Source organism: Macaca fascicularis, chromosome 17 (assembly GCF_037993035.2).
Source record: "Macaca fascicularis isolate 582-1 chromosome 17, T2T-MFA8v1.1".
In the NCBI taxonomy this organism is placed as follows: Eukaryota; Metazoa; Chordata; class Mammalia; order Primates; family Cercopithecidae; genus Macaca; species Macaca fascicularis.
Genome location: NC_088391.1, coordinates 13,769,698 through 13,795,256, shown reverse-complemented (window position 1 = coordinate 13,795,256; position 25,559 = coordinate 13,769,698). Strand labels below are relative to the sequence as shown.

The 25,559-nt window shown below is 38.9% G+C and overlaps 1 protein-coding gene and 1 non-coding gene across 6 annotated transcripts in view; one reads left to right on the top strand and one right to left on the bottom strand.

Moving 5' to 3' along the window:
- Positions 1-25,559, bottom strand: part of RFC3 (replication factor C subunit 3) — a 739,896-nt gene that overhangs the window by 458,130 nt on the left and 256,207 nt on the right. The gene's annotated exons all lie outside the window — the stretch shown is intronic.
- Positions 19,553-19,680, top strand: LOC123569901 (small nucleolar RNA SNORA25). The gene has a single exon (XR_006693786.2). It is a non-coding gene; the product is annotated as a small nucleolar RNA SNORA25 (small nucleolar RNA).

Sequence of the window (25,559 nt, the reverse complement as noted above, 5' to 3'; positions counted from 1 at the left end):
GAAGAATGAGAACAATTATTATCGTGTAAGATGATAATGAAAAAGGAGGAACTTAGGTAATGAATGAACTAAGAGGGAATAATGTCAGGATAGCCAAAGGAAATAAATTAGAATAAGGAGTAGTTAGCTATATCAAATTGTTGTCAAATTCTGCAAAGAATTAGAATAATCTAAGACAAAAATATTGCCTACTGAATCTGGCAGTTGGAAGACATTAATGACTCTAGTAGAGCCATCAAAACAGAGGTGGGAAAGAAGCAAGACATCAATGGGAAGAAGAAGAATTGAAAACAGTGGACTTGGCCCACCTTTTCAGGAAGCTTGATTACAAACAAGGCATGGGTAACCTTCTAGAGTAGGCAATTACACAAATGGCTCCCAAGGACTCCCATATGCTGATGTTCATGCCCTGTGCAATCCCTTTTCCTTTGATGGGGCTAGACTACCTAGTGACTTGCTTCTAATATGTAGAATGCTGTGACAACGTTGGGAGTCAATGCAGATAGATTACTGCAGCTTCTATCTTGCTTGTTCTGTATGGACTCTCTCCCTTATTCTCTCTGGGGGAAGCCACCTGCCATACTGGGAACTGTTCTAGAGAGGAGTCTATGTGGAAAGTAACCGAAATCCTAAGTCCACCAGCCAGTGAGGACCCCAGACCTTTCTCCAACATGAGGGAGCTTGAAAGCGGTTCTTCCTTAAGCCTCAGATGAGACTGCAGCCCCATATGACACCTTGATTACAACCTTCTGAGAAACCCTAAGCTGTGTCCATATTCCTCAACTACAGAAATTATGAGGTAATTCATTTTAAGCCTCTAAATTTGAGAACAATTTGTTACACAGCAACAGATTATCATTACACCTGCTAAGAAAAGATGATGGTGGACATGGAATGGTTAAATAAATAGCAAATAAAAAGGCTCCAGGCCAGGTACAGTGGCTTACGCCTATTATCCCAGCACTTTGGGAGGCTGAGGTGGGTGGATCACCTGAGGTCAGGCGTTCAAGACCAGCCTGGTCAACTTGGCAAAACCCCATCTCTACTAAAAATGCAAAAAAAATAGCTGGGCATGGTGGCGCATGCCTATAGCCCCAGCTACTTGGGAGGCTGAAGCAGGAGAATTGTTTGACTCTGGGAGGTAGAGGTTGCAGTGAGCTAACAATGCACCATGGCACTGCAGCCTGGGCAACAAGAGTGAAACTCTATCTCAAAAAAGGAAACAAAAAGGCTCTAAACAGATTCAGGAAAGAATAAATATTTGAGTTACTAGTCCACCATGCAGAGACAGTTTTTCCGTGATGATAACAGAATTTATGGTAGGGGAAATTATTATTACTAACAGAAGTAATATTTTTAGTATTGCTTCATAATAATAGCAAGTTGCTATGTATGATGTGCCTATGATATGCCAAGTGAGTAGGCTACGAATATGAACTTAATTCTTCCATTCTTATCTTGTCTTGGTCCTAAAGACTCACTAAGTCTTACTATTTTTTAGTTTTGCAAAGCTAAGTAATTTTTCCTCCATCAGACTGTGAAGTAATGGTAGGAGAGACTGCTCGTTATTCCTTAACATCTATTCTCTCTTTCTTGTTTAGCTATAGAGTATTTGGTTTGCCTAGCCAAGTAATGTACCCAGCTAAAGAGTACATTTCTCAGTTCCCTGATAGTTGTCTGTGCTTCTAGATTCTGGCCAACGGAACATGAGTAAGAAATAATGTGCGCAACTTACTGGTCATGCTCTGAAAGAGAAATTGTGTGCACATCCTTCTCTTCTCTTTTCCATTGTCTGGAATGTGAATGTGATGGCAGGAGCTGGAGCAGTCATCTTGGGTCATTCAATGTAAACTGCTTGTTGAAAATGGCAAAATTGCAAGATGGAAAGCATCTGGGTCCTTGTTTAGCAGGACCTTGTCTCAGCAGAGTGTAGGAATGAAGCCCTCTTTCTAAAATTGAATCAGATGTCAAGACTGATATGCTCACACACACACACACACACACTCATACACACATTGAAAAGGTTTATTATTCACACATTGAGGCTTTTTGTTGAGAGCAGGACAGGCACCCAAGCAGGTTCAAAATGGCTTGAGCGAAAGGTAGAGTGAATGGCTTTGGTTTTCATTGTGATGAGGACACGAGGTGAGGGTTTTCAAGCTGGCCAGAGCTTGTGTGGATTGAACTCCCTGCTGATTCCAAAGGAGGGAGCACAGAGGCTTCCTTATTGGCTTGCCCAGATGTACGGCAAAAGGGAAAGAGCGAGGGGTGAGGTATAACAGCAGTCAGTCCCACATCCAAAATAAAGTCAGACTCTATTACATCCTCAACTCTATTAGGCCTCATACTGGCCGTGGACCACCTGCTCAGATATTTATATGACAGAAATAAACTCCAAACTTATTTAAGCCATGGCATTTGGGATTCTCTTTTTGACAGCAATCTAAACTCTACCCTGCCTAATGCATGCGGCAAGTCATGCCATGGAAACCGTGAGAGGTAAAGTCCTCAAAATACATAAAACAGAGATGAAAAACATGACTGAGAAGGAGGGAGAAAAAAAAGGAGAAGGCTATACATAGCTGCTATTCTCCTCAAAAAGAAAGAAAGAAGAGATTTTGGACAAGAGTGCAGGTCTGATAATAGTAATGAGAGTGAGCGCTGAGCCCCCTCCTGCTGGCTTAGCTCCTATGTGAGCTGTGGACCTCAAGGGTAAGAGAGAGGGAGCAGACCATTTTTGAGGGGATTGCAAGAAAGACGAGGCTTCAGGGAAAATGGTACATTTCACTTAAGCAGAATGGTTGAAGGGAGAATTATGTGAAGATGTGTGAGTCGAAATGGTAGGTTTACAACAGAATAGAAAGACTTGTTATAAAAGGCTGAACCAGGGAGGAAGCATCAAGTTGGAAAATGAGATTACTAGAGTGGGTAGACAATTGAAGGTGGTGCATTTTATGCACTGGATGGGAATAATAGCCATGAGGAGAGAGGGGAGGCAGTGGGCTGGGGACTAGATATGAATCACTGATGTAAACTGTGGTGTTAAACAACAACGGAGATTAATCTGTATGTGGTGGGAAAGTCACCGGCCACCTTTGAGGAGAGGTCTGATCAAAATTGCCTTTTAGAAACTCCATTCTAAGAGCAGAGGTGGGTGGAGGAGGCAGGAGGCAGGACGGTAGAGTTTTCCTTGCCTGAGGTGTTACATTTGCATAAATCCTACAAATTCAATGGTAGGAAATGAATCTCTTTTTCCTCTGGGTTTCCAAGGCACTTGTTTCTACACTTAATCAAATTTTCTTAACACTTTTTCTGTTTTCTTGTTTGCCTTCCCCTACACTTAGAGCTCTTTCTGAGCATGTGTTATCTTTCCATTCTTATATCCCCAGGGCACAGTCTGGGGATTTGAAGGCATTCAGCAAATGTTGTTCAATGAAGAAAATGAATAAGAAGCTGTCAGAATATTTAAGACATATGGTGCATAGGCCTCCCACCAAAGAAGTGACAGCAGGAATGGAGAGAAAGAAGGACATCAGAGATATTTAAAAGAAACAATCATCAGGACATGGTGGCTAGATGAAGAAAAGACAAGACTCGGCAACAATTACAGTATCCAGCCAGAAAGGTCTGATGGCACATTGGTACAACTGAGGACACTAGGAAATGTAGATGTATAGGTAGATTTCCCACAGGAAACTCCCACCCCCTCTTTTTTTTTGTTGTTTTGTTTTGTTTTGTTTTTTGTTTTTGAGATGGAGTTTTGCTCTGTCACCCAGGCTGGAGTGTAGTGGCGCAATCTCTGCTCATTGCAACCTCCACCTACTGGGTTCAGGCAATTCTCCAGCCTCAGCCTCCTGAGTAACTGGGATTACAGACGCATGCCACCATGCCTGGCTAATTTTTGTATTTTAGTAAAGACAGGGTTTTCACCATGTTGGCCAGGCTGGTCTCGAACTCCTGACTTCAAGTGATCCACTCACCTCAGCCTCCCAAAGTGCTGAGATTACAGGCAGAGCCACCGCATCTGGCCTTTCCCACCCCCTCTTATTTCACCAGTTCTTGGGACCTGGGAGTGGAGTGGAAGATAGATGAGGTGGATGGGACAGGTAGAGCAAGGTATGATGTCCTATTCTACAATATGAAATAATAATAATGCAAATCCAAAGGTAGCCAGTCAACCACATGCTCAAGAATTAGATAAGGCTTAAGATACAGATAAATAATTAAAACCACACTAAGCTGTTGATTCTCTGGCAATACTTTTAAGGATGCCTCTAATTCCAAAGGCCTATGATATTTGACAAAAAGCCTATACGATATGCAAGAATTATATTTTCTCAATATCAACCATCACATTTAGAAGAACTTCAGAAAGCATATGTACACAATATCTTATGTATAAGTGAATGAGAATTTCGTGAATAAAATTTTTAAGGGAATTAAGACAATACAATCAATTGTCTGAATCTGAAATAAAGCAGAGACAAAGGCAAAGATTATAACTATGGATGACGTGAACTGAGTATCAAAACATTCCAAGAGAACACAGAATTGATGAAATTTATTAAATGATCAATATCAGTATAATAAATACCCTGGCAATAATAAAACGGATAGCCCATAATAAAGAGGAAAATGTATTAAAATACAAACACATGGAACTTTTTTATTTTTTTTATTTTTTTTATTTTTTAGAAAGATGGAGTCTCACTCTGTCACCCAGGCTGGAGTGCAGTGGCGCAGTATCAGCTCACTGCAAGCTCCGCCTCCCGGGTTCACATCATTCTCCTGCCTCAGCCTCCCCAGTAGCTGGGACTACAGGCACCCACTACCACGCCTGGCTAATTTCGTTTTTGTATTTTTAGTAGAGACGGGGTTTCACCGTGTTAGCCAGGATGCTCTGGATCTCCTCACCTCGTGATCCACCCACCTCAGCCTCCCAAAGTGCTGAGATTACAGGCATGAGCCACCGCGCCTGGCCAGATATATATTTTACTAGAAATTATTTTGTTCTTTCAATTACTTTGAAGATACACTAAGCAGTTATGAATTAGATGAAATTAGCAAAGGTTGCAACAATGTTAGGCATGAACTAGTGATAATGCTGAGCCCATTTCAACCAGAAATAGATGAATTTAGTTTTGCTCATGGCCTGAGATCTATCTACACTACACAGTGGCTCAAAGGAAAGATGATCAGCCCAGCCAGGCACTGACCTCAGTAAGCCACTTCTAAACAGAGGAAGCTCTAACTACCTCATGTTGCCCAAAAATGCTGCATCATGGGAAGTCAAGCCTAGGTATTTCCAGGGTTCTCACTCCAGCTGTCTATTCAACCACAGCCTGAGCCACCTGTTGCTAACCACAAACCTCCTCAACCAAGGACAGTGGGGATCTAGGACCATGTCTTTTGCATTATGTTTGGTGCCTAAGGAATGTTGAGACTGCTTAAGAATAGGAATTCACTCTTGCAATGGAGCTAAGTGTCCAGGTCTGGGAAAGAATGCTGCTACCAAGGGTGGCTCTTCAGGCTTTTATTGTGTCCCACAGCTTGGTTCCAGACACCAACTCTTTATCCTTCAGTCATCCTAGGGTGACTAATGTCTATCAGATGCCTCAATGTATCCTTATATTGAACCTAAATTTTCTCGGGTTAACGTATGGAGAATGGACAGAAATGACTTGGGGAAGAATGAGTATAACAAGTGAGCATGTATAGAACCCAAAAGATCTGAATATGAAGGCCTTTTTGGAAATAAATCCCTCTTTTTCATTTTATTGCTGTAAACTGTCAAGCTTGCTTTCCAACTACTGTGTCACATAAATGCCAACTCATTTTCATGTACTTTCTGAAAGAGATAACAGAAACAGCAAAACAACAAATATGATTGTAAAAATGACTTTGAAATAATTAAATGGGTATCAATTTATTTTCCCCATACCAATTAATGTAAATGTGTAGAAAGAAAATTGTATCATGGTTATACATCACTTCTGGTAAGAACATTGGGTGAAAAGTAATTATGTACCAGAACACACAAGACGTCCATGGGCTTCACCAAACACAGTTTGTCTATTCTAGTCAGGTTTGCTTCTGAAACTCTGGTTCCCTAAGGAGAGAAGACCTGCTTAAGGCTGAGCTAGTTCTCCCAGAGGGAATAGCCAAAATGGAAAACTTCACATCTGCAGTCCAAACAGCAATTCAACCTCCCATGAAGAATAATATTTTTATTTAACTGATTCAATCAAAGCAGTAATCTCAAAATTCTTCATGCATTTCTTGGGCTTTTCAATAAAAGAGAGGTTATAGTCAGGACACGGATTTAACTACGGAGGAGGAGAAGCTACTATTAATTTTGCCTGCCAAAAAATCAATAACTAATGTTTTAACTTTTCTCTCTCTTTCTTTGTCACTCACTCCTTGGCTTAAGAAATAAAGTTTGTGTATATTCTTTCCTGTGATTTATGGGCTAGTTTGAGATATTAGGAAAGTAAGTCAATAGCCGCTTTAGAAAATCCTGGTGGGAAAATTTTCTGATCCAGGAGTCAATCCGAACTTACACCTCCAACAAGGACTTCTCTTTGATATCTTCAAATCCTATTTTCTGGTGACTATTACCTACAATTACTAGGAAACTCATTGCAATTGGAAAGTAAGTTCTCAGATTTCAAGACATTTATAGTATTCTGTTGGGACATCCACTTCTCCAACAGATTGTATTTGCTGATGTATATAAATAAGACCTCAAAGCTCTATTGAAATGGAAGAGTTCCCTGACCCCCTTTTCATGATGTGCAAGAGGGGTGTGGCTTGTCTGTGTGGCTGCCACTGCTGCTCAAACCCCTTAAGGGAAGAAGAGCGCACAGACAGGCAAGTGCAGGAGCCAGGGTGAGCACTTTTGGGCTCTGGACCCACGGTAGCATCTAGGGGTGGGTGCCTGCAACTTCCAAAGCCCCAGTGGGCATGCTACAGTGGTCTTTTAGCTCTGCCATCTATAGACGGCCTAAGTGTTAATCAGCTCAGTGCCCTCTTGGTACCCAAGTTCTTGTCTGGCATCGGCAACCAGGAAGAATCAGGTCACACACGGACTTGAAGGATAGTGAACGCAGAGGTTTAATCGAGTGATGAAGGTGGCTCTCAGGGAATGGATGGGAAGCTGGAAAGGAGACGGGGTGGGAAGATGATCTTCCCTTGGAGTTTGGCCATTCAGCGGCTGGTCTCCTCTCTGACCATTCCCAGTTGAACTCCTCTTGACATCAGACTCTCCTCTTCTCTCCGTCTGTGTCATGCCATTCTGTTGCTCTTCTGCCCTTCTGTTCATCTGCTCATGGAGCCTGGGGTTTGGGTTTATCTGGGTACAGGATAGAGGGTGTGGTGGGCCAAAAGGCAACTTTTGGGTGTGAAAACAGGAATACTTGTTCCCATTTAGGGTTGCAGGTTTCCAAGCTTGAGGGTGGGACTTTTGCCAGGGAACCACCCTCTTCTACACAGTATTTCCCTGTCTCCCGTTTGTGTCACTATGTTTGTCATTTCTGATGGCAGACAATAAGAAAGAACAGTAGGAAAAGGGATGGATGGATCCAAAGAATATTCCCATGGAAACTAGCAATCTTAGAATTTGTGCTTAGAGAGTAGCAGCATCACCTTTTGCCTTCACTTTGACCACCTAAGGTTTTAAAGACTATTTCTTGAAGCAATGTCAACATTAAGGACCTACATTTACTTCTCATTAAGAATCTTACAAGTGGTAATAAAACTGCTTTTATTTCATTTAAGATCAGTCAAGTTTTTATTCCATTTAGAAAAATTGCCATCCAGCTGTTTGGAGACCAAAAGCATATCAATGTTAATGACAGGCAAAGTCAGATGGAACCACCTTAGGAGACCAGACTTTCATATCCAGTTACAGGATGTCAGTCTATTTTTGTTCTAGAATCTCAATATCAGACTGTTTTCTGCATCTTAATCTGTTTCTGGCCCAAGCTAAGGTCGTAGAGAGCTCCCTTCATTTCTATTTCTTCAAGCCAAACTTCTTCTAAATGAAAAACTTTCCTCCCCTTCTTGCATATGTCTAGGGAGCTCATATGCTTGAGTTTTTGTTTGATCTTCAGTTTCTTTAAACCCACTCAGTATTTCTCTTTTAGAGTAGGCAGAGAGGTGCCTCATATTTGCTTATGAATAATTTGTCTTCTATCTAGATGCGCAGAAGTACTAAGTGATTTTCACAATATAGCACTACAAAGGATGACATAGATACATGCATCTCTATGCATATATATGCATAGACCATCTCTAGAAGGACACATGAGAAATGAATAAAAAGGGGTTTTTCTGGGGAGAGTAACTGAGGGGTTCAGGATAACTGGTTAGGAGGAAGACTTACTTTACACTGTCTTCTCTTTTGTCATGTTTGAATATTTTTACAATGTATTGTATTATTCAAATAAAAAATGGATTTAATTGTTTAAAGAAAAAGCTAACATAGAGAAAATGCATGGTATAGAACAGTACACTTAGCATGGTTCCATTTGGATAAACAGAAGGATCTGAGCATATACATGGAAAATTTCTAGAAGGATACATAAGAGTTAATATTGGTTAACTCTAATGAAGGGGCACGGATTCTGGAATAGGTAAGAGAGACTTCTTATCCATAATATTTTTAATTACAAAGGAAAATGTAAACGTAACATATGAAATGGGGGTGGACTACGAAAAAGAGAGATATGATGTCTAATCTCACAATTTCTAAAGGATCATGTGTTCCTGAACTAAGTGAGATACTATCATTTCAATAACCAAGGCTGCCCCTAGATACACACATGCGTGCACGCACACACACACACACACAGTCATACGCAAAGATCACTGGCTTTACTGAACATGACTTTACATTTTATCAGTAAACACGAGTTATCCAAGTAACTTAGTTTTTCACAAAACTAAGTCATTTTTCTAACTCTTGTGTCATTAATGACACGTCAAACACAATCTGCTGTCATTGTCAACATTGCATGAGAGAAACATAACTTTAGTTTCTAATACCTGTACTGATAATTTATGCAACATCCTTCCTTTTAAGGCACCCAGTAAGTTTGATGAAAACAGAGACAAAACTATCTATTGGTCTGAATTTAGAGAGTTACCTGGAGAAATTAGGTTTGAAAAAATGAAGAAAAAAAAAAAAAGGAAATACATCCCCACCACTCTGTTCTCTCCTCATGGGAACTTGAGTATAGGAATGACTGCTGGGAAAGTACTTCGCTCTATTGCCCTGTCCCTATATGCTTCACAGCAGAATCACCCTTGTTCCCAAGAGCATGTCAGACTTCAATAAAGAATGAATTCAGGAATTCCAGTGCTTGTGTGAGTGTGTATGTTGCAGTTGGGGGCATTCTTCCTATCACATTTACTTTGTGTTTTATAAAAAATAAGAAGAAAGGTAATGTTTCTTATCATATAGCCATGAAGAACCCACAGCAGAATAATCAATTACGTCTTTAAAATGCAGATTTATGTTATACCACCCTGCCCTCAAAACATACTGTCATTGCCCCGGAGGGAGAGCCTCATATCTATATTTAAAACAAATTACTTAGGCAATACTCACACCCATAATTATTTGAGATTCATGGATCTAAGAAACAAAGGCAATAATAATACTATGACTGACATTGATTGAATGCTTTCTATTTTTCAGTGACTATTACCACCATCCTGCAAACAACCCTCATCACTCACCAGGACCATTGCCTCAGCCTGTCACCCGGTGACCCTTATTTTACTTTTATTTCCCCACCACCATCCCCACAGCAGCCAGACCCTTTTCAGAGACAAATACTCTCTGTGACTCCACTCCTTCAGGTCTTCTAATGACTTCTTATCTCATTCAAAATAAATTAAGAATCTCATCCAAACATTTTCCCATGACCTTCAAGACCCTGCATGAATCAGCCTTTCTAACTTCTTGAACTTCTTTCACCCTCTGCCTCTCCCCTGCTTCTTTAGCAACTCTGGTTTTCATCCTGACCCTTGGACACATCAAGGACACTCTCACCTCCAATTCTTTGCACTTACTATTTCCTCTTCCACAGAAAACTCTTCCCTGAGTTATACATAAGTCTTACTCTTCCAATTAATTTGGTATTCATTTAAGAGAGAAATAAATATTTTCTCTATAAGGAGACCCTCTGTGGCAAGCAGCCTCTACGATTATGTCTACAGAGACCCACTTCTTGGTATTCATAATTACCTCTCCTGGAATAATTTGCTTTTAACCAATAGCAGATAGCAACACTGGGGGGTTGTCACATAAATAATTCGGTTATAAAGATTATTACTTCTTCCATGGTGGCAGGGTGTCTCTCTTGCAAGCTTTGATGACATAAGCTGCCATGTTGGAGAGGCCCAAGTGGCAAGAAGCAGAATGCAGCCTCCGGCCAACAGTCAGCACAGGCCTGAGGCCCTCAGTCTAACAGCTCTCAAGGCATCAGATCTAGTCAACCACCACATAAGGGAGCTTTGTAAGTGGAGCTTTCCCCAGTCAGGCCTTCAGATAAGACCTCAGCCCTTGCCAACTCCTTGATTGCAACCTTATGAGATATCCTGAAGCTAATCATTGTCCAGATTCTTGATTCACAGGAACTGTGAGATAATTAATATATATTGTTTTAAGCTAATAATTTCTGGGGTAATTTTTTACTCAGCCATTGATAGCTGACACAGCCTCCTTACCTGCCATTTATAAAATACCACCTTGCCATTCATCCTGTCTCCTGGCCCTGCTTTTTTTCTTCCTAGTCCACATCACCACCTGGCATTATGTATGTATATATGTATGTATTTTGTCTGTCTTCACTTACTGGACTTTTACCCCCTTTTGTTAATTGTTTTATGTCCATGGCCTAGAAGCAGTCTTGGCACATTGTAAATTCTCAATAAGTATTTACTGAATTAGTGAATTCGTCATTGAATTTTTCCAACCAATCCAATGCATTATATATGTGCATTACTATCTTTTTTTTTAATGAGGAAACAGAGATGTAGAGATTTTAAGAACATGTCAGATCACAAGTAATAAGTAGTTGAGACAGGATTTGAATCCAGTCTGTCTGACTCTTTTTCCATTTATAACAATGTTTCTTAACTGAGGGTTTCTTAAACTGGAAGTTCACAAGTCTCTAAGGATTTGAAGCTAACTCTTAGCAGTTTCAATTTGTTTAATTAAAAAACCTGTGTTGATTATCTGAAAATATAAATATATTCTGAGTCACATGGACGTTGATTATTTTACATAATCTTACCACATCAGTGCAGAAGCTTACGTAAGTGATCAGGTGAGCTCTATTTTAGTTATAGTGTCCTTCCTGACTCCCAGCCTGTAGACTGCAAGTTCCAGCATCTGATGTGAGGGCAACAGCCTCACAGAGATGGTTTAACCAGCTCCACAGTTGCATAAGAACAGACCCCAGCAACAAAGTCCTTGATAAATTGGTTCTTTTCTTCTGATTGAATGGACAATGAATGACACACTAGCTCAGTATGTTTCAAAACAGGGTTGTAAAATGGACAAATACAACCAGTAAAATTTAGTGACTTGCCTAGAATTTCAAACAAATGATATCTTATCAAAACATCAAAACAGTTCATTGCTGGGGCTATGCGTGGTGGCTCACGTCTGTAATCCCAGCACTTTGGGAGCCTGTGGTGGGTGGATCACGAGGTCAGGAGGTCGAGACCATCCTGGCTAACACAGTGAAACCCCATCTCTACTAAAAATACAAAAAATTAGCTGGGCGTGGTGGTGGGCGCCTGTAGTCCCAGCTACTCGGGAGGCTGAGGCAGGAGAATGGCATGAACCTGGGAGGCTGAGCTTGCAGCGAGGCGAGATCACGCCACTGCACTCCAGCCTGGGTGACAGAGCAAGACTCCAGCTCAAAAAAACAAAAAACAAAAAACAAACAAAAAAAAAACGTTCATTGCTAAGTGGTCATCAACATCTTCTCCAGATCTATTTCTTAGCCTCTACTCTTCCCAGCCTTTGACTCCCTTCCTCCTTTGTTCTCTATCCTGGTCCCTTCTATCTCAGAGGCCAGAGTGAGTCTGTTTGTGAACAGTGACTTCCCTAAATAGGAAACATGAAGAACTGTCAAAGAAGTCAAAGCCAAGTTTAGCTAGGCACCCATTGTCTACTGCGTGGAGGAAAACCACAAACCAGCCTTCCTGTATGTTCTCACCCACTTGGAGTGCAGGCCAGCACTGTAGGTCCTGGACTGAACCACCTCTCCAAGTCTTACAAACCTGCCTGAGCACCAGTAAAGCAAAAGCAGTATTTACCGTGTGTGGAATCACTCTCTAGAAGCCTTGCACTGTCATTTCAGAGATGTATAGTCCCATAGGAAACATTTTGGCCTTAATATAAAAGAAAAGCCACACCTATGAATCAGGGCGTTACATCAGGCATGCTCTGGACACTCCTTTAAATCTCTATCACACCACTTTGAGAAACAATGGACAGTAATGACCTTTTGAAAGAGCAAATTCACATTTCAAATGTCATCAAGCCAGGACGTTCCTTATTCCTTTAGCTTTTTAATCTACACCTAAGTGATGTGGTATAGCTTTTAGGTGACTGGATCTCTGCCTCCCAGACAGGAGCAGATGGGGAACACACACATCCTATTATGCAGGTAAGATGTCCTGAGTGAGAACAGTTCAATTAATAGATTACTTATTTGAAATCCAAAACTATTATTTGGATTATTTATTATCTATATTACTATTATCTATTAATACTTGAATTGTACTTTAAAAACATATTCTACAGATTCTTTGTATTTTAACATTATAATCTTGAGCCTCCAAGGTCAGGCAAGATCAACATTTTTTCTAACCTTTTTTTTTTTTTTTTTTAACAGAGAAATAACAGTGACTACCTATGGAATACCTACTAATGCCTCGCTCCGTGCTAAGTGCTTAGCATGTTATTCTGTTTATCCTCATATCATCCTGGTGAAGTAGGTATTACTATCTCTAACTAGCACAAGGTCATGGGAGTGGTAGAAGCTGTGTGAAGCAAGGTCTCAAACTCAAGTTATCTGATTCCAAAGTCAATAATCTTGACCCCATTTTTGAATCTACTAACACTAGTTATTTATTTTGTGTTGCAGAACTCCAAGGCTTTCATCAGCATTTAAACAGAACTAAAATTATTTTACAATATTTGGGTTTGATTCTACTTCCAAATATCCTGTGGTAGTATAAGCAATTTGGTATGGTCTTCCGTATGGGCAAAATTTGATTTTGAAGATTTTTACATTTTAAGATTTTTTTAAATACAAAAATCTCACCCTTGTTTTTGTTGTTGTTATTGTTGTTTGTTTTGTTTTTTTTAGAGACAAAGTGTCACTCTGTTGCCCAGGCTGGAGTGCAGTGGTGTGATCTTGGCTCACTGCTACCTCTACCTCCCAGGTGCAAGCAATTCTCATGCCTCAGCTTCCTGATTAGCTGGAGGTAAAGGCATGTACCGCCACGCCCAGCTAATTTTTGTATTTTTAGTACAGACAGGGTTTCACCATTGAGGGGCAGAGTTGGTGGGATTTCCTGGGCCAGTATGGGGACTTTGACAAAAGACCCTTGTGACTCAGGGTTTTGAGTTCTTAACCAATCGAGTGAAGGATTCAAAATTAACCACTCCAAGGGAGGACTGAAAAAAGAACCACTCTCAATGGACAAAAAGAAAGAAAGGGGAGGAGGTAACACAGGGATATAAGCCCTAGTCACCCGAGCCAGCTATGGCAACCCTTCCAAGTACCCTTCCACCACGTGGAAGTTTTCCTTTCATTTTGTTCAATACACTGCGCTGCAGCTCACTCTCCTGGTCTGTGGACTCTTTTTGAGCTGTAACACTCACTGTGAAGGTCCACAGCTTCATTCTTCAAAGTTACTGAGACCACAAACCCATCTGCAGGAAAAACTCCTGACTCATCATGTAGGCGAGGCTGGTCTTGAACTCCTGACCTCAAATGATCCACCCGCCTTGGCCTCTCAAAGTGCTGGGATTACAGTCAGCCTTGTTTTCTATGTGCTTAGAATCTAAGTTATATGGATCGTTTTTCCGGTCAAAAACAGAGAAAAGCTGTCTATACTTTAAGTACTTACTTATAATTTCCATCTTCAATTACTGACAATCCAAATCTTGGCAAAAACCTCCTGAAGAAAATTGAGATTTCTGATGATTTTACTAACAATGATTTCGCCTATTTCTAAGCTCTGTCTATAATTATACTTAGAGCATCTAAAAACTTTAGCCTGGATTATATTATTTTGTGCCTCACAGAAATACTTTCCCAGATGTACAATTGGCTATTAAGTCTTTAAATATGTTAGAAAATATCTATTTATTCCTGATCATTATTATATTATTTATTCATTCATTTATTAATCAATATCTCTTCTGGACACTATGTTTATTACTAAGGATATGAAGACAAAAAGAAAGTACACATAATCCTTGATCTCCATGATTTAACAAAGCAACTGGGAATAAAAGGAATAAAATAAAATAATTGTAACAAGAAATTGTGAACTTAAAATTATGTCACAAGAAACAGTTGATCTTTCCTGATGAATTGATACTCCTTCTTCTATTAAATAATAAAAGCTGTTAAAGTCATCATGAACACTTTTTGTCGTACCTCTTTATCTGACAACCACATTTTGCGTTCAGGTGCATCAATTTCTCTTTACTTGGATATTCTTATAGAAATATTTATCATTTTAACACATCTTTCTCTTAATTTTTATTTTTTTCTTGAGGCAAAGCCTTGCTCTGTCACCCAAGCTGGAGTGCCGTGGCACGATCTTGGTTCACTGCAACCTGAGGCTGATTCTCCTGCCTCAGGCTCCTGAGAAGCTGGTATTACAAGTATCTGCCACCACACCCAGCTAATTTTTGTATTTTTAGTAGAGATGGGGTTGCACCATGTTGGCCAGGCTGGTCTCGAACTCTTGACCTCAGGTGATCCATCCGCCTCGGCCTTCCAAAGTGCTGAGCTTACAGGCGTGAGCTTCCCAAAGTGCTGGGATCACAGGCATGAGCCACCACACCCGGCCACATCATTCTCTTTAACATCTTGACTCTTGTCCTTTTGCCCTTATTTCAATTGTTTTACAGCTTTTGGTGGCTATGTTTTAAACAATTCTTCTCCCTGCCAGTCCCCCAACACTCACAGACTCGGCGGAAGCCCCTGTGTGTTCAGCCCAAGCTACAAAATGATTTTAGAACCAAGGTAGCCCCAGAACAGAAGCAGATAGAGCAGATCGCAGCCTGTCCTTGGAAACCAGTCTCTGCTGTGGAAACAGAGGGGCCATGACCCTGTTCATGTACCACAGGGTCTCACTGGACCTGAGGGGCCAAGTTCTTGCTGCATCACTGTTTTTATATTTTATTTTATTTGTTTTTATATTGGGCATTTCATCACCATTCTAAAAAGATTTACTCTAGAAACACCTGCAAAAGATATAATTACGAGAATAAAATGTTTCCTTGTAGAAATATTCAGCCTTTTCAAATGTACAATACTTTTATACCCAGCTCCTCCATAAAACTGCTCCAAAATTGACCCAATACTCATCAAAAATCCATTTAAAAAGTACTTAGATTTAGTTTCTTGGAGTTCACTCCCCTTCTCCTGGTGGTTTTACTTGGCCCATGGGATCTAAATGTTCAGGTGGTAGCCCTGGGTTTGCCATTACTTCTCTGTGTGGAAGATACAAAGAGTTTTCACTTATAAAAGGAAAAACGCCCCAGCTGGGTCCGAAATGGACTTTCAGGGTCTTGCTGTTCTCTGATCTTATGAGCTAGATGTCTATTTTCACCACAGCATTAATTTCGGACTGAGGCAGTAAAGAGAAAGCTTTTTTGCCAGGTTGTTTGTTTCTTTTTAAGTCCTGGGGCTTATAGGAAGGAGACAGGAAAGAATTAGAGGAAGACTAAGAGCTGCTTTTATGAAAGACTTCGGAGCCTGATGCCTGAGGGTACAAGAATAGTTGCCTCAGAGGTCCTGCAGTCTGACTATAGGTCAGGTCAGTCTGAGGACTCTCAGGAGTAGAAAAAGCTGTGCTTGGACAAGGATGGGAGGGCGCAGCCCCAAGACCATCCCCTCCTGTAGCAATGACCATGAGGAGAGGCCTTCATCAACAGGCCTCTGTATCCTAGTCACAGAAAGCACAGGCTTTGCCATTAGAAAAACTCTACCGGTGAGTCCAGGCTCCACACCACTCTACTTTAGTGGAGTGGCCAATTGCTTAACAACTCCAGACTTTCTGTTCTCTGACATACACACCAAGGGGAATAATGGCTCCTGTGTCATAAGCTCAGTATGAAGATTAACTGAGATAGGGCTTGTCAAGCTTTGATCACAATATCTGACGCAAAGCAAGTACTTAATAATTATTAACTACAAGAAACAGAAATACAAAAAAGAAAAAGAAGCAGAGCAGGAGATCCAGGGAGACTAGACTCTGCTATGAGCAGCTTTTAGAGAAAGAGAAACTTCCAGGTGACAGAAAGTGCTAAAGTCCCGTCTGGGGTTTAACAAGAAGCCATACTTAATAATACTTATATCAATACTACTGTTACTTCATGTGTACTCTCATGGAACTTGTGGATATTTGGGTTGCTTAAGACCAGTATGAAAAGTTACTTTTCTATGTTTAAAAGAATTTAATATGGCTGATTTTAATTGGATCAAATAATCGGTTGAATCCATTTATATATCCTCTACTTAGTATGAACTTTTATGCCTCATCTTGACCAATGAGAGTCTCCTTAGAGGTGTTGGTCCCTTAAGTGACCCTTTTCTTGTCGTTGCAAATTCCAGGACCCTCTGTACAACTGTCCTGATGCACTCTTTTAGGGAATATGTATCTACCAGCCTGGTTTTGAATTGCGACTCAGAAGGTTCCCACCTTTCAACTATCCCTGGAGGTTGCATGATAGCCTTTTTTTTTTTTTTTTTTTTACTTTCAGTATCCTACTGGCTATATCTTTGGGAAAATAAAACAAAATCTAAGAAAACTTTAAACTTTCTTACAGCAACAAGCTTTAGTCTACAGCTCCCAATTTTCTAAAATCTTAAGAGCTTCATGTTATCTTTATTTCTGAGGATAATTTTTTTTTAAACTTTGTACCTTCTTCAAGTTTCCAGCTTTTTCCAGGTAAAGAATGGCAAATAGGGATCAGCTTACAAGTCGAGTCCAATACGTTAGGAGTTAGGCAATAGGTGCCAACCAAAAGAAAGGTTCTGAGGTTTTGATCTGAGTTCAGAGGGAACAGAGTGTGGGGACATGTGGAGGAGCTAAATTGGGAACACAGGAGTCCAGGATGATGGCCCAGAAGCCACATATCTGCTGGGTGCTGCAGTGTGCTACACTGACCTACCTCCAGAAAAGCCCCACAGGAAGAACATCAACCAGCATCAACACAGCTGACTAGTTTGTTGTCGTTGTTTATAAGATAATTTCAGTAGAAAGACTTCTATCTCACTGGCTTTTAGACTCCTCCCAGAAAGGTATTTTGGGGGCATTTTCTATACTATAGCAAAATTTGAGTCTCTTTTAGACCTTCTGAGGCTAACCCACAGTGGTAGCATAATGACTAACTGCATAACATACCAGCCAAGCCCATGCTATTTATATCAAACATGATGGAAATTTTATTAAACTCATAAAACAACTGTACAATAAGAGGTTGTCATGATATATGAATATTGAGACAAATAGTGTGATATAAAAAAAAAAAACCAAAACCTCTTCTTCTCTATCCTTTAAATTTTCCACACCTTGACTGTAGTTTCAAGGTCTTTAAGATTCTTCATGGCTGTCACTTGATGTGAAAATTACCTTTTTAAAAATAAATCTTGTCCATGGTACTGCTTTAATCTCTAACTTAATGCAAAATTATGTTACTTGGTGCATGAGACTCTCTTCACATTGTCAATGAAGAGAATTCCCCAGTGCTTAGGTTTTTCAAGAGGTACACTGCTATTTCCACATGTCAGGACTTCTAGTTAAGCAAGACGATTGAACACACAGTCTATCTCCACTGCCTTTTAAATCAAATTTAAAGTAAAAGACATAGGAAAGAAAACCCAGGAAGACAAGGAGAATAGGAACGGAGACAGAACATATAAGAGATGAAAACAAAATCGAAAAACTGGAAGATAAGATTATGAGCGGTAACTGACTTCCAATCTCAGAGAAAACTACAATCTAATTCTAAAGGGGAGGAGGCATTAATGAGAAGCAAATTGATGTTCACCTTAAAGTCCTCCAAAATGCTCTGGAAATGGCAGAAATAAGTTCTTCTAAAAGGGGAGGGACAGTGCCTGCAAACAGAAGGATAAGTGGAAGGACTGGTTACATTTTTAAAGGGAGAATTGAACTTCACTCTTGCAATCATCCTTTCCCAATATAGCTAAAGTCTGGAAGTTTACCCTGGAGAATTTAACCTGAAAGGATGTTAGGTTGCTCACAAGAGATATAGCTAAGGGCGAAGATGAGGGGCTGTATTAAAAACAGGGAAGTTATGTGAACTTTGACATACGGAACTTTGAGACATTCAGCAACCTTCATCACTCAGCTTCCAGGAAGGGAGCAGCTGGATTTTATGTCTCTAAAGCAACAAACTAAGGAAACTGATCTTCCCATGGGAAAAGACCTACAGAAACACACAATTGAAGGCCTGAAACAAAATAGCTGGGCCATCACCAGTCACCCTATATTGAAGCTCAGCAGTTAACAAGGCACACCCATAAATACGTTTTTATGTCTGTTTTAAATGTGATCACGAGAAAAGTCTAACATAAAGGAACAAACAGATTTGAAACAACGAAAAAGGAGAACTGCAAGACAGCAAACAGGACAGAAAAAATCTTTTTAGAACTACGATGTTCTCAGAGATATAAGAGAAGAAATGGCATGCAGGAAGGGATGCTATTTAAAAAGAATTATTCAGACAATAGAGAATTCTTAGAAGATAAAAACAGAATGCAAAAATTTAAACAACAAAACTCAATAGAAGAGTTGAAGGCCACAATTTAATAGATATTTCAGAGAGAAAAAAAACTCACCAAGAGATACAAAATACAAGGAAAAAAGGAATGCAAAATACAAGGAAAAAAGGATCAGGACTTCCAATATTATACTAATTAAAAACACCAGAGAGAAAAGTGAAAACAGAAAGGAGGGAGTGATTAAATAAAAATCTCAAGAAAATTCCTCAGAGTGGAATAACACAAATTTCCAAATTGAGTGCTCAGAATAATAAAATAAAAGTTCTTATCTTCCTGAAAAAGCATGTCTTTATGAAATTTCATAATACTAAGGCAAAAGAAAAAGCAAAACCCTGCCAGAAAGAAAAATAATGGGTAACATACAAAGAGTCATGAATAAAAATGACATTAGGAAGTATCCCAAAAACAACAGTGGAAATTAGAAAATAGTGGTGGGAGGCCTTCAAAATTATGAGAAAAAATTATTTCTAACATGGAGATCACTTCAAAGAGGGCTGGTGGAGCTGCAAAACCAAGAGCTCTTCATGTATGACCAAATATTGAAGTTCTCCATAGGATGCCATAGTCACTCAGTAGTGCTCTATCTTCCTAAGCAGATATAAGACTTAGCCACTAATAATCATGACCTAATAACCCATGATTGGTAATGTGGGAAGTAAATGTCTCAAAGTCAAAAAAATACTATTTATAACATGGAATGGTATATCTGGGAAAACTGTCAATCAAACAAATATTCCAAAAAGTTTAGCTTTTAGGCACCTTACCTTATGGAGTTACTGGAGGAGGTACTTAATGAAAATAAGGGAGGAAACCAAGAATGCGAAAAACTGGGTTTCAGAACACAAGAAGTCTAACACAGCAGAAAGAAGGGTATTCTAGTAATGACGGCTTATAGTAAGCCAAAGGAACAACCACTATCAATTGGTGCATATGGACCAAAGGCTCCAGGAGTTATATCTCTAAGAAAATAGAATAAAATACACACACACACACACACACACACACACACACACACACACACACCCCACAAATGAAGGCTGTATTACCTGTTACATTGAACCTACTGAGGGGAGAGTTACATTTCTGGCAAAGATAAATTACCCCTAGGGCATTAAGAACCAAAGCAAAAATTAAACGGAGGCAATTATCAACTGAAGGGAATTCAGCAAGCTTTACCTAAAAAAGAAAATGTAATCATGGACGTCATGTGGCTGAGGAGTGACTAATAATTTTGTGGAATTTTTGACATAGCTATATTGGGAAGATAAGAGAATGCAATTACCTGGGAGAGGGGAAGAGAGTATATTTTTAAAAGCTAAATCCTTTCTAACCATATGCAGGACAAGGGGTATTGGTATTTCTTTATATTACATTCTATAGTGCATTTGTCTTTAAAATCATGTACACGTATTCATTGGACAGAAATAAAACATATCTTTCAAATTGCTGTATAAGCTATCATCCAAATAATGATCTTTTACAATAACTAACCCTAGTAGTGAGCATTTTTACATTTCTAGTTAAAATTTTCTTCCAGTTTTACTTAAAAGTTCTGCATGAGACCAAGTGCTCATTGTTGAAATTAATTTGAAAACTGAGATAATTATCAAAGGGAAAAGACTGCTTTTTTTCCCTGAAGGATAATTAAGTGCTCTGATTCTTTTATCCACTTTACCTTTGCAAAATTCATCATAGAAAAAGTAACACCATAATCTGGAAGAATAACTTCTCTTGGGAAATCTTGACTATCACAGAGTTGAGTTGCAGATTCTCAGGATAGTTGCCTGAGTATTCCTCCCTAAGAGAAAGACCTGTCCCTTGACAAACAACTTGGCACTAGAATGATAAATAAAAGCCCTCTCTTCATTAAATCCACTCTTATTTAGCAACTGAGAAGGTCAAGTAAACAAGACAGCAAGGAAAATAGGACAGACTCCTCTAAAATCATCAGGCAAGGTGGATCTTTTTAAGGATTTGTCCTCTAACTGATCCAATCATTCTTGGACAAGTGCTTGCCTCAAAAAAGAAGCCAGCTACTAAGTGGGAAAGGAAGGCTGAAAAGTGATTGCAGAACTATTTTTGTGTAGGACATTACAACCTACACAGATAACCCATCTTATTCTTTACATTGACCTTGACTTTTTGGTCAGCTCAAGTAATTTTTCAGTACAAGAGTTCATATAATGTAAATCTTTGTAAAAATGAAAACAAATAAATGTTTTAACTTAATTTGAACGTAAATGTGTTTTACTCTGTTTTCAAAATGCTAACCTGAGTCTGAAAACTGGTCTATGGTCAAATAATTGTTTCCATCATTTTTAGAGCAATTTTCAAAGAGGTCTCATTTCAAAGAGGAGTGTCCAATTTCTCAATTTGTTTTTTCATTAGAAAATCTCTCTAGTTACAAAAGAATATTTAATATAAATTTCTGGTGGAGAGATGTTATGTTGGTCCTCTCCCAAATTCTCTTAATAATTTTATTTTTTCATACCTCTAAAGAACTCATTAATGTAACACCCTATGGGCAATATTGAAGGCATCAAAACAATGCTTAAAGAGTCCCAGAATTTACTGTTGTCTGTTAGTTAAAAGGCGATACTAGTGATGTGTGCATGCACAATTTAAAAGACCAGTACAAAGGGTTTATCCCCACACTTTGTCCACATAAAACCAGAGCTTTGATTTATAGCTGCAAACACTGTTTTCCAAACCCACAGGTGTCTGAGAGTTGGCCACTTAGACTTAACTCAGCCTGAAGCCTTTGTTCAAAGGGAGTTCCTTCATCTTCACAGATGCCTAATCTGTTTGCTGCTGCTGGTTCTCAGCAGTTCACAACAGTGCCACATTGTTTAAAATTGAACCTCAGAGTTCCCTTCAACTCTTTATTCTCTCCCGATTGAGGTAGCCCCATTTGCGCACGCTATCCAGAAGCCAGTGAAGTGTTTTGCCTTCACCCATCCTGTATCACCTCCATAGATGCCCAGTCAGGGCAACCAACCATGTGCCACGACTGGGGCTTTCATTCCTGTGATTTTCCGAAGCTGCGTTGGTGAAATTACACAAGAGACCAGGTCAGCAGGCTGCTTCCAACCTTTCAAGGAGCTGTTTGATTGTATCACTCCCTTCACCCTCAGCCAATTCTGGAAGTTCAGTACCATGTGGGCACCTCATTGTCATTCTTGGTGTGGGGTTTATGCTTTGTTTTTCTCAAAGGAGTGTTGCATTTTGTGCTTCAAGAGCAGACTACTTTCAGTTTCAGGTTGCCCTCAAAAATCCTTACATTGTGGGTCTTATGTGACCAACACTGATACATAATATTGGTCTTTTAAGGTTTATTGTAGATCCATTTGTAACTTAAGACATGAAATAGTCCATGAGCACACCGTAGGTGTGGCAGACTTATAGGAATTTCTCAGGATGGCAGGAAACTCTCATTTTCACATGAGTACTCACATGAAACTTGCGAGTTGTTCTCCTCCAGAATCTCATCCTGGCCCATGGGTGCTTTCTCCATTCTAGATCTTTTCTATTGAACAATCCCATCTAATGTATGTGTGTGTATGTGTTCCCATGTAACAATTTTTCCTGAAAATAAGCAATATGTAAGGTACAAATTTTTACCTTAATTATGTAAGAGTCTAAATATTTGAGTACCAGTGATAATAAGACACTTCATCACAACTTAATAATGAGTGTACTCCACTAAAACTCACGTCCACCATAACTTAAAAATTGCAAACCTCTTCCTACATTCATCTTTTGAAAAGATCTACATCATAATGTCCAATAATTTCAAAAAATATATGTGAGCATCTCAAAGCTATTGCGTTTTTAAAATGCTACAGATCAACCTTGTATTTATACTGACTTATCTTGCCACAAAGTATTATAATTCAAAATAAGACAAATAAAATTATTTTTATAACAGCTTTATTGAGATAGATACCATAAAATAGACTCATTTAGGGTACATTTTATGGTATCTAGTTTATATATTTGTGGTATTTAGATACCATAAAACGTACCCTAAAAGAGTTCATTTTACAGTATCTAAATTATCTCAATCAAGCTGTCATAAAAATGTACTCATTTAGGGTTCATGTGTAAAATTCAATAGCTTTTTATATATTCAGAGAACAACTGTACTGTGAATTTTATTAAATTTTACACATGTACTCTAAATGTACTCATGTACATGTGTAAATGAGTAAACTGTGTAGCCATCAACACAACCAATTTGAACATTTTCATCACCACCCTGCCACCAAAAAAATCATGTCCCGTGAATTGCTCTCCAATACATCCATCTCTGCTCCCTCCCCTAGCATTAAGCTACCACTAGACAACCACTAATCTACTTTATGTCTCTATGGATTTGCCTTTTCTGAACATTACACATAAATGGAGTCATATAATATGCTGTCCTCTATGCTTGACTTCTTTCACTTAGCATAATATTGTCAAGATTCATCTATGTTGTAGCAAGTGACAGAATCTCCTTTCTTTTAATGACTGAATAATATTCTATTCTATGCATATACCACATTTACATTTTGTTTATGTTTTTGTCAGTTCATGAGCATTGGGCTACCTCCTGGCTATTGTAAATAATGCTGCTATGAGCACTTGTGTACAAGTGTTTGTGTGGATATATGTCTTTATTACTCTCAGGTATATAGCTAGGAATGGAATTGCTGGATCAAATTATAATTTTATGTTTAACTTTCTGAGGAAGTGCCAGAATGTTTTCCAAAGTCACTGCATCATTTTTTAAATCCCCACCAGCAGTTTATGAGGGTTCTGGTTTCTGTATATCCTTGCCAATATTACTTATTACATCTCTTTTTGATTATAGCCATCCTAATGGGTATGAAGCAGTATCTCATTGTGGTTTTGATGTGTGTTTTCCTAATGACAAATGATGTTGAACCTTTTTAATGACCTCATTGGTCATTTCTATATCTTCTGAGAAATCTCTATTTGCATCTTTTGCCTATTTTTAAATTTGGTGGTCTTTTTATGATTGACTTGCAGAAGTCCTTATATATTCTAGACACGTGTTCCTTATTGGATATATAAATTTTAAATATTTTATTTCATTCTGTGGGTTGTCTTTTAACTTTCTGGATAGTGCCCTTTGAAGCAGAAACATTTTTAATTTTGATAAAGGCCAATTATGATGGTTATTTTTATGTGTCAGCTTGAGTGGGTCAAAGGATGCCCAGATAACTGGTATTATTTCTGGGTATGTCTGTGAGGTTGTTTTCATAAAAGATTAACTTTTGAGTAAATAAGTTTGCCCTCACCAATGTAGGTGGGAATCATCCAATCTATTGAGGGCCAGAATAGAACAAGAAGACAAAGGAAAGGAAAATTTGCTCTCCTTGCTTCTCCTGCCCTTGAATATCAGTGCACTTGGTTCTCAGGACTCTGGACTAGGACTGGGACTTACACCATTGGCTGCCTGGTTCTCAGGTATTTGGACGTGTACTGGAACTGGACCACCAGCTTTCCCAGGCTTCCAGTTTATAGATGGCAGATCATGGGACTTTTCAGCCTCCATAACTGCATGAGTCAATCCTTCATAGTGGCTCTCTTTCTGTATATACTTCTATGTCTCCTATTTTTTCTTCTTCTAGAGAGAACCTTAATGCACCAATTTATCTATGTTTTATTATTCATGCTATTTCTGTCATATGGAAGAAACCATTGACAAATTTAAGGTCATAAAGATTTATCCCTAAGTTTTCTTTTAAAGGTTTTACCTTCTACATTTAAGTCTTTGATCCTTTTTGAGTTAATTTTTGTATGTGGTGTGAGGTAAGGACCCAATATCATTCTTTTGCATGTGAATATCAATTTGTCATAGCACCCTTTGCTGAAATTAAATAACACTAAAAAATAGCATCTAATTTCCCCATAGAAACAATAGTATAAAAGATTAAAATCCTGATAAATATATGGTATTCAAATTCACTGAGTCATCATCATAACACTGGTTTAGTCACCGATTTCGTATGTTATACAGACTGTTAGTATAATTAAGCAAGATGCTTCTTGACTTATGATGGGAATTGGTCCCAATAAGCCCATGAAAATACCATGTCAAAAATGCATTTAATACACCTAACCTACCAAACATCATAGTTTAACCTAGCCTACCTTAACAATGGCCCAGACACATTAGCATACAGTTGGGAAAAATCATCTAACACAGAGTCTGTTTTATAATAAAGTCTTGACTATCTTTTGTAAATCATTCAATACTATAGTAAAAGTAGAAAACAGAATGGTTGTGTGGATATTCAAAATACAGTTTCTATTGAATGTGTATCATTGTTGCACCATTGATAAATTGTAAGTTGAACCATCCTAAGTTGTGGATATCCATATTTTTTCAAGTAAACACTGGGCAACATAGTTACCAAGCTCAAATGTCATAAACTTATCTTTAACACACAGCAGTATCATAATCTATTATGT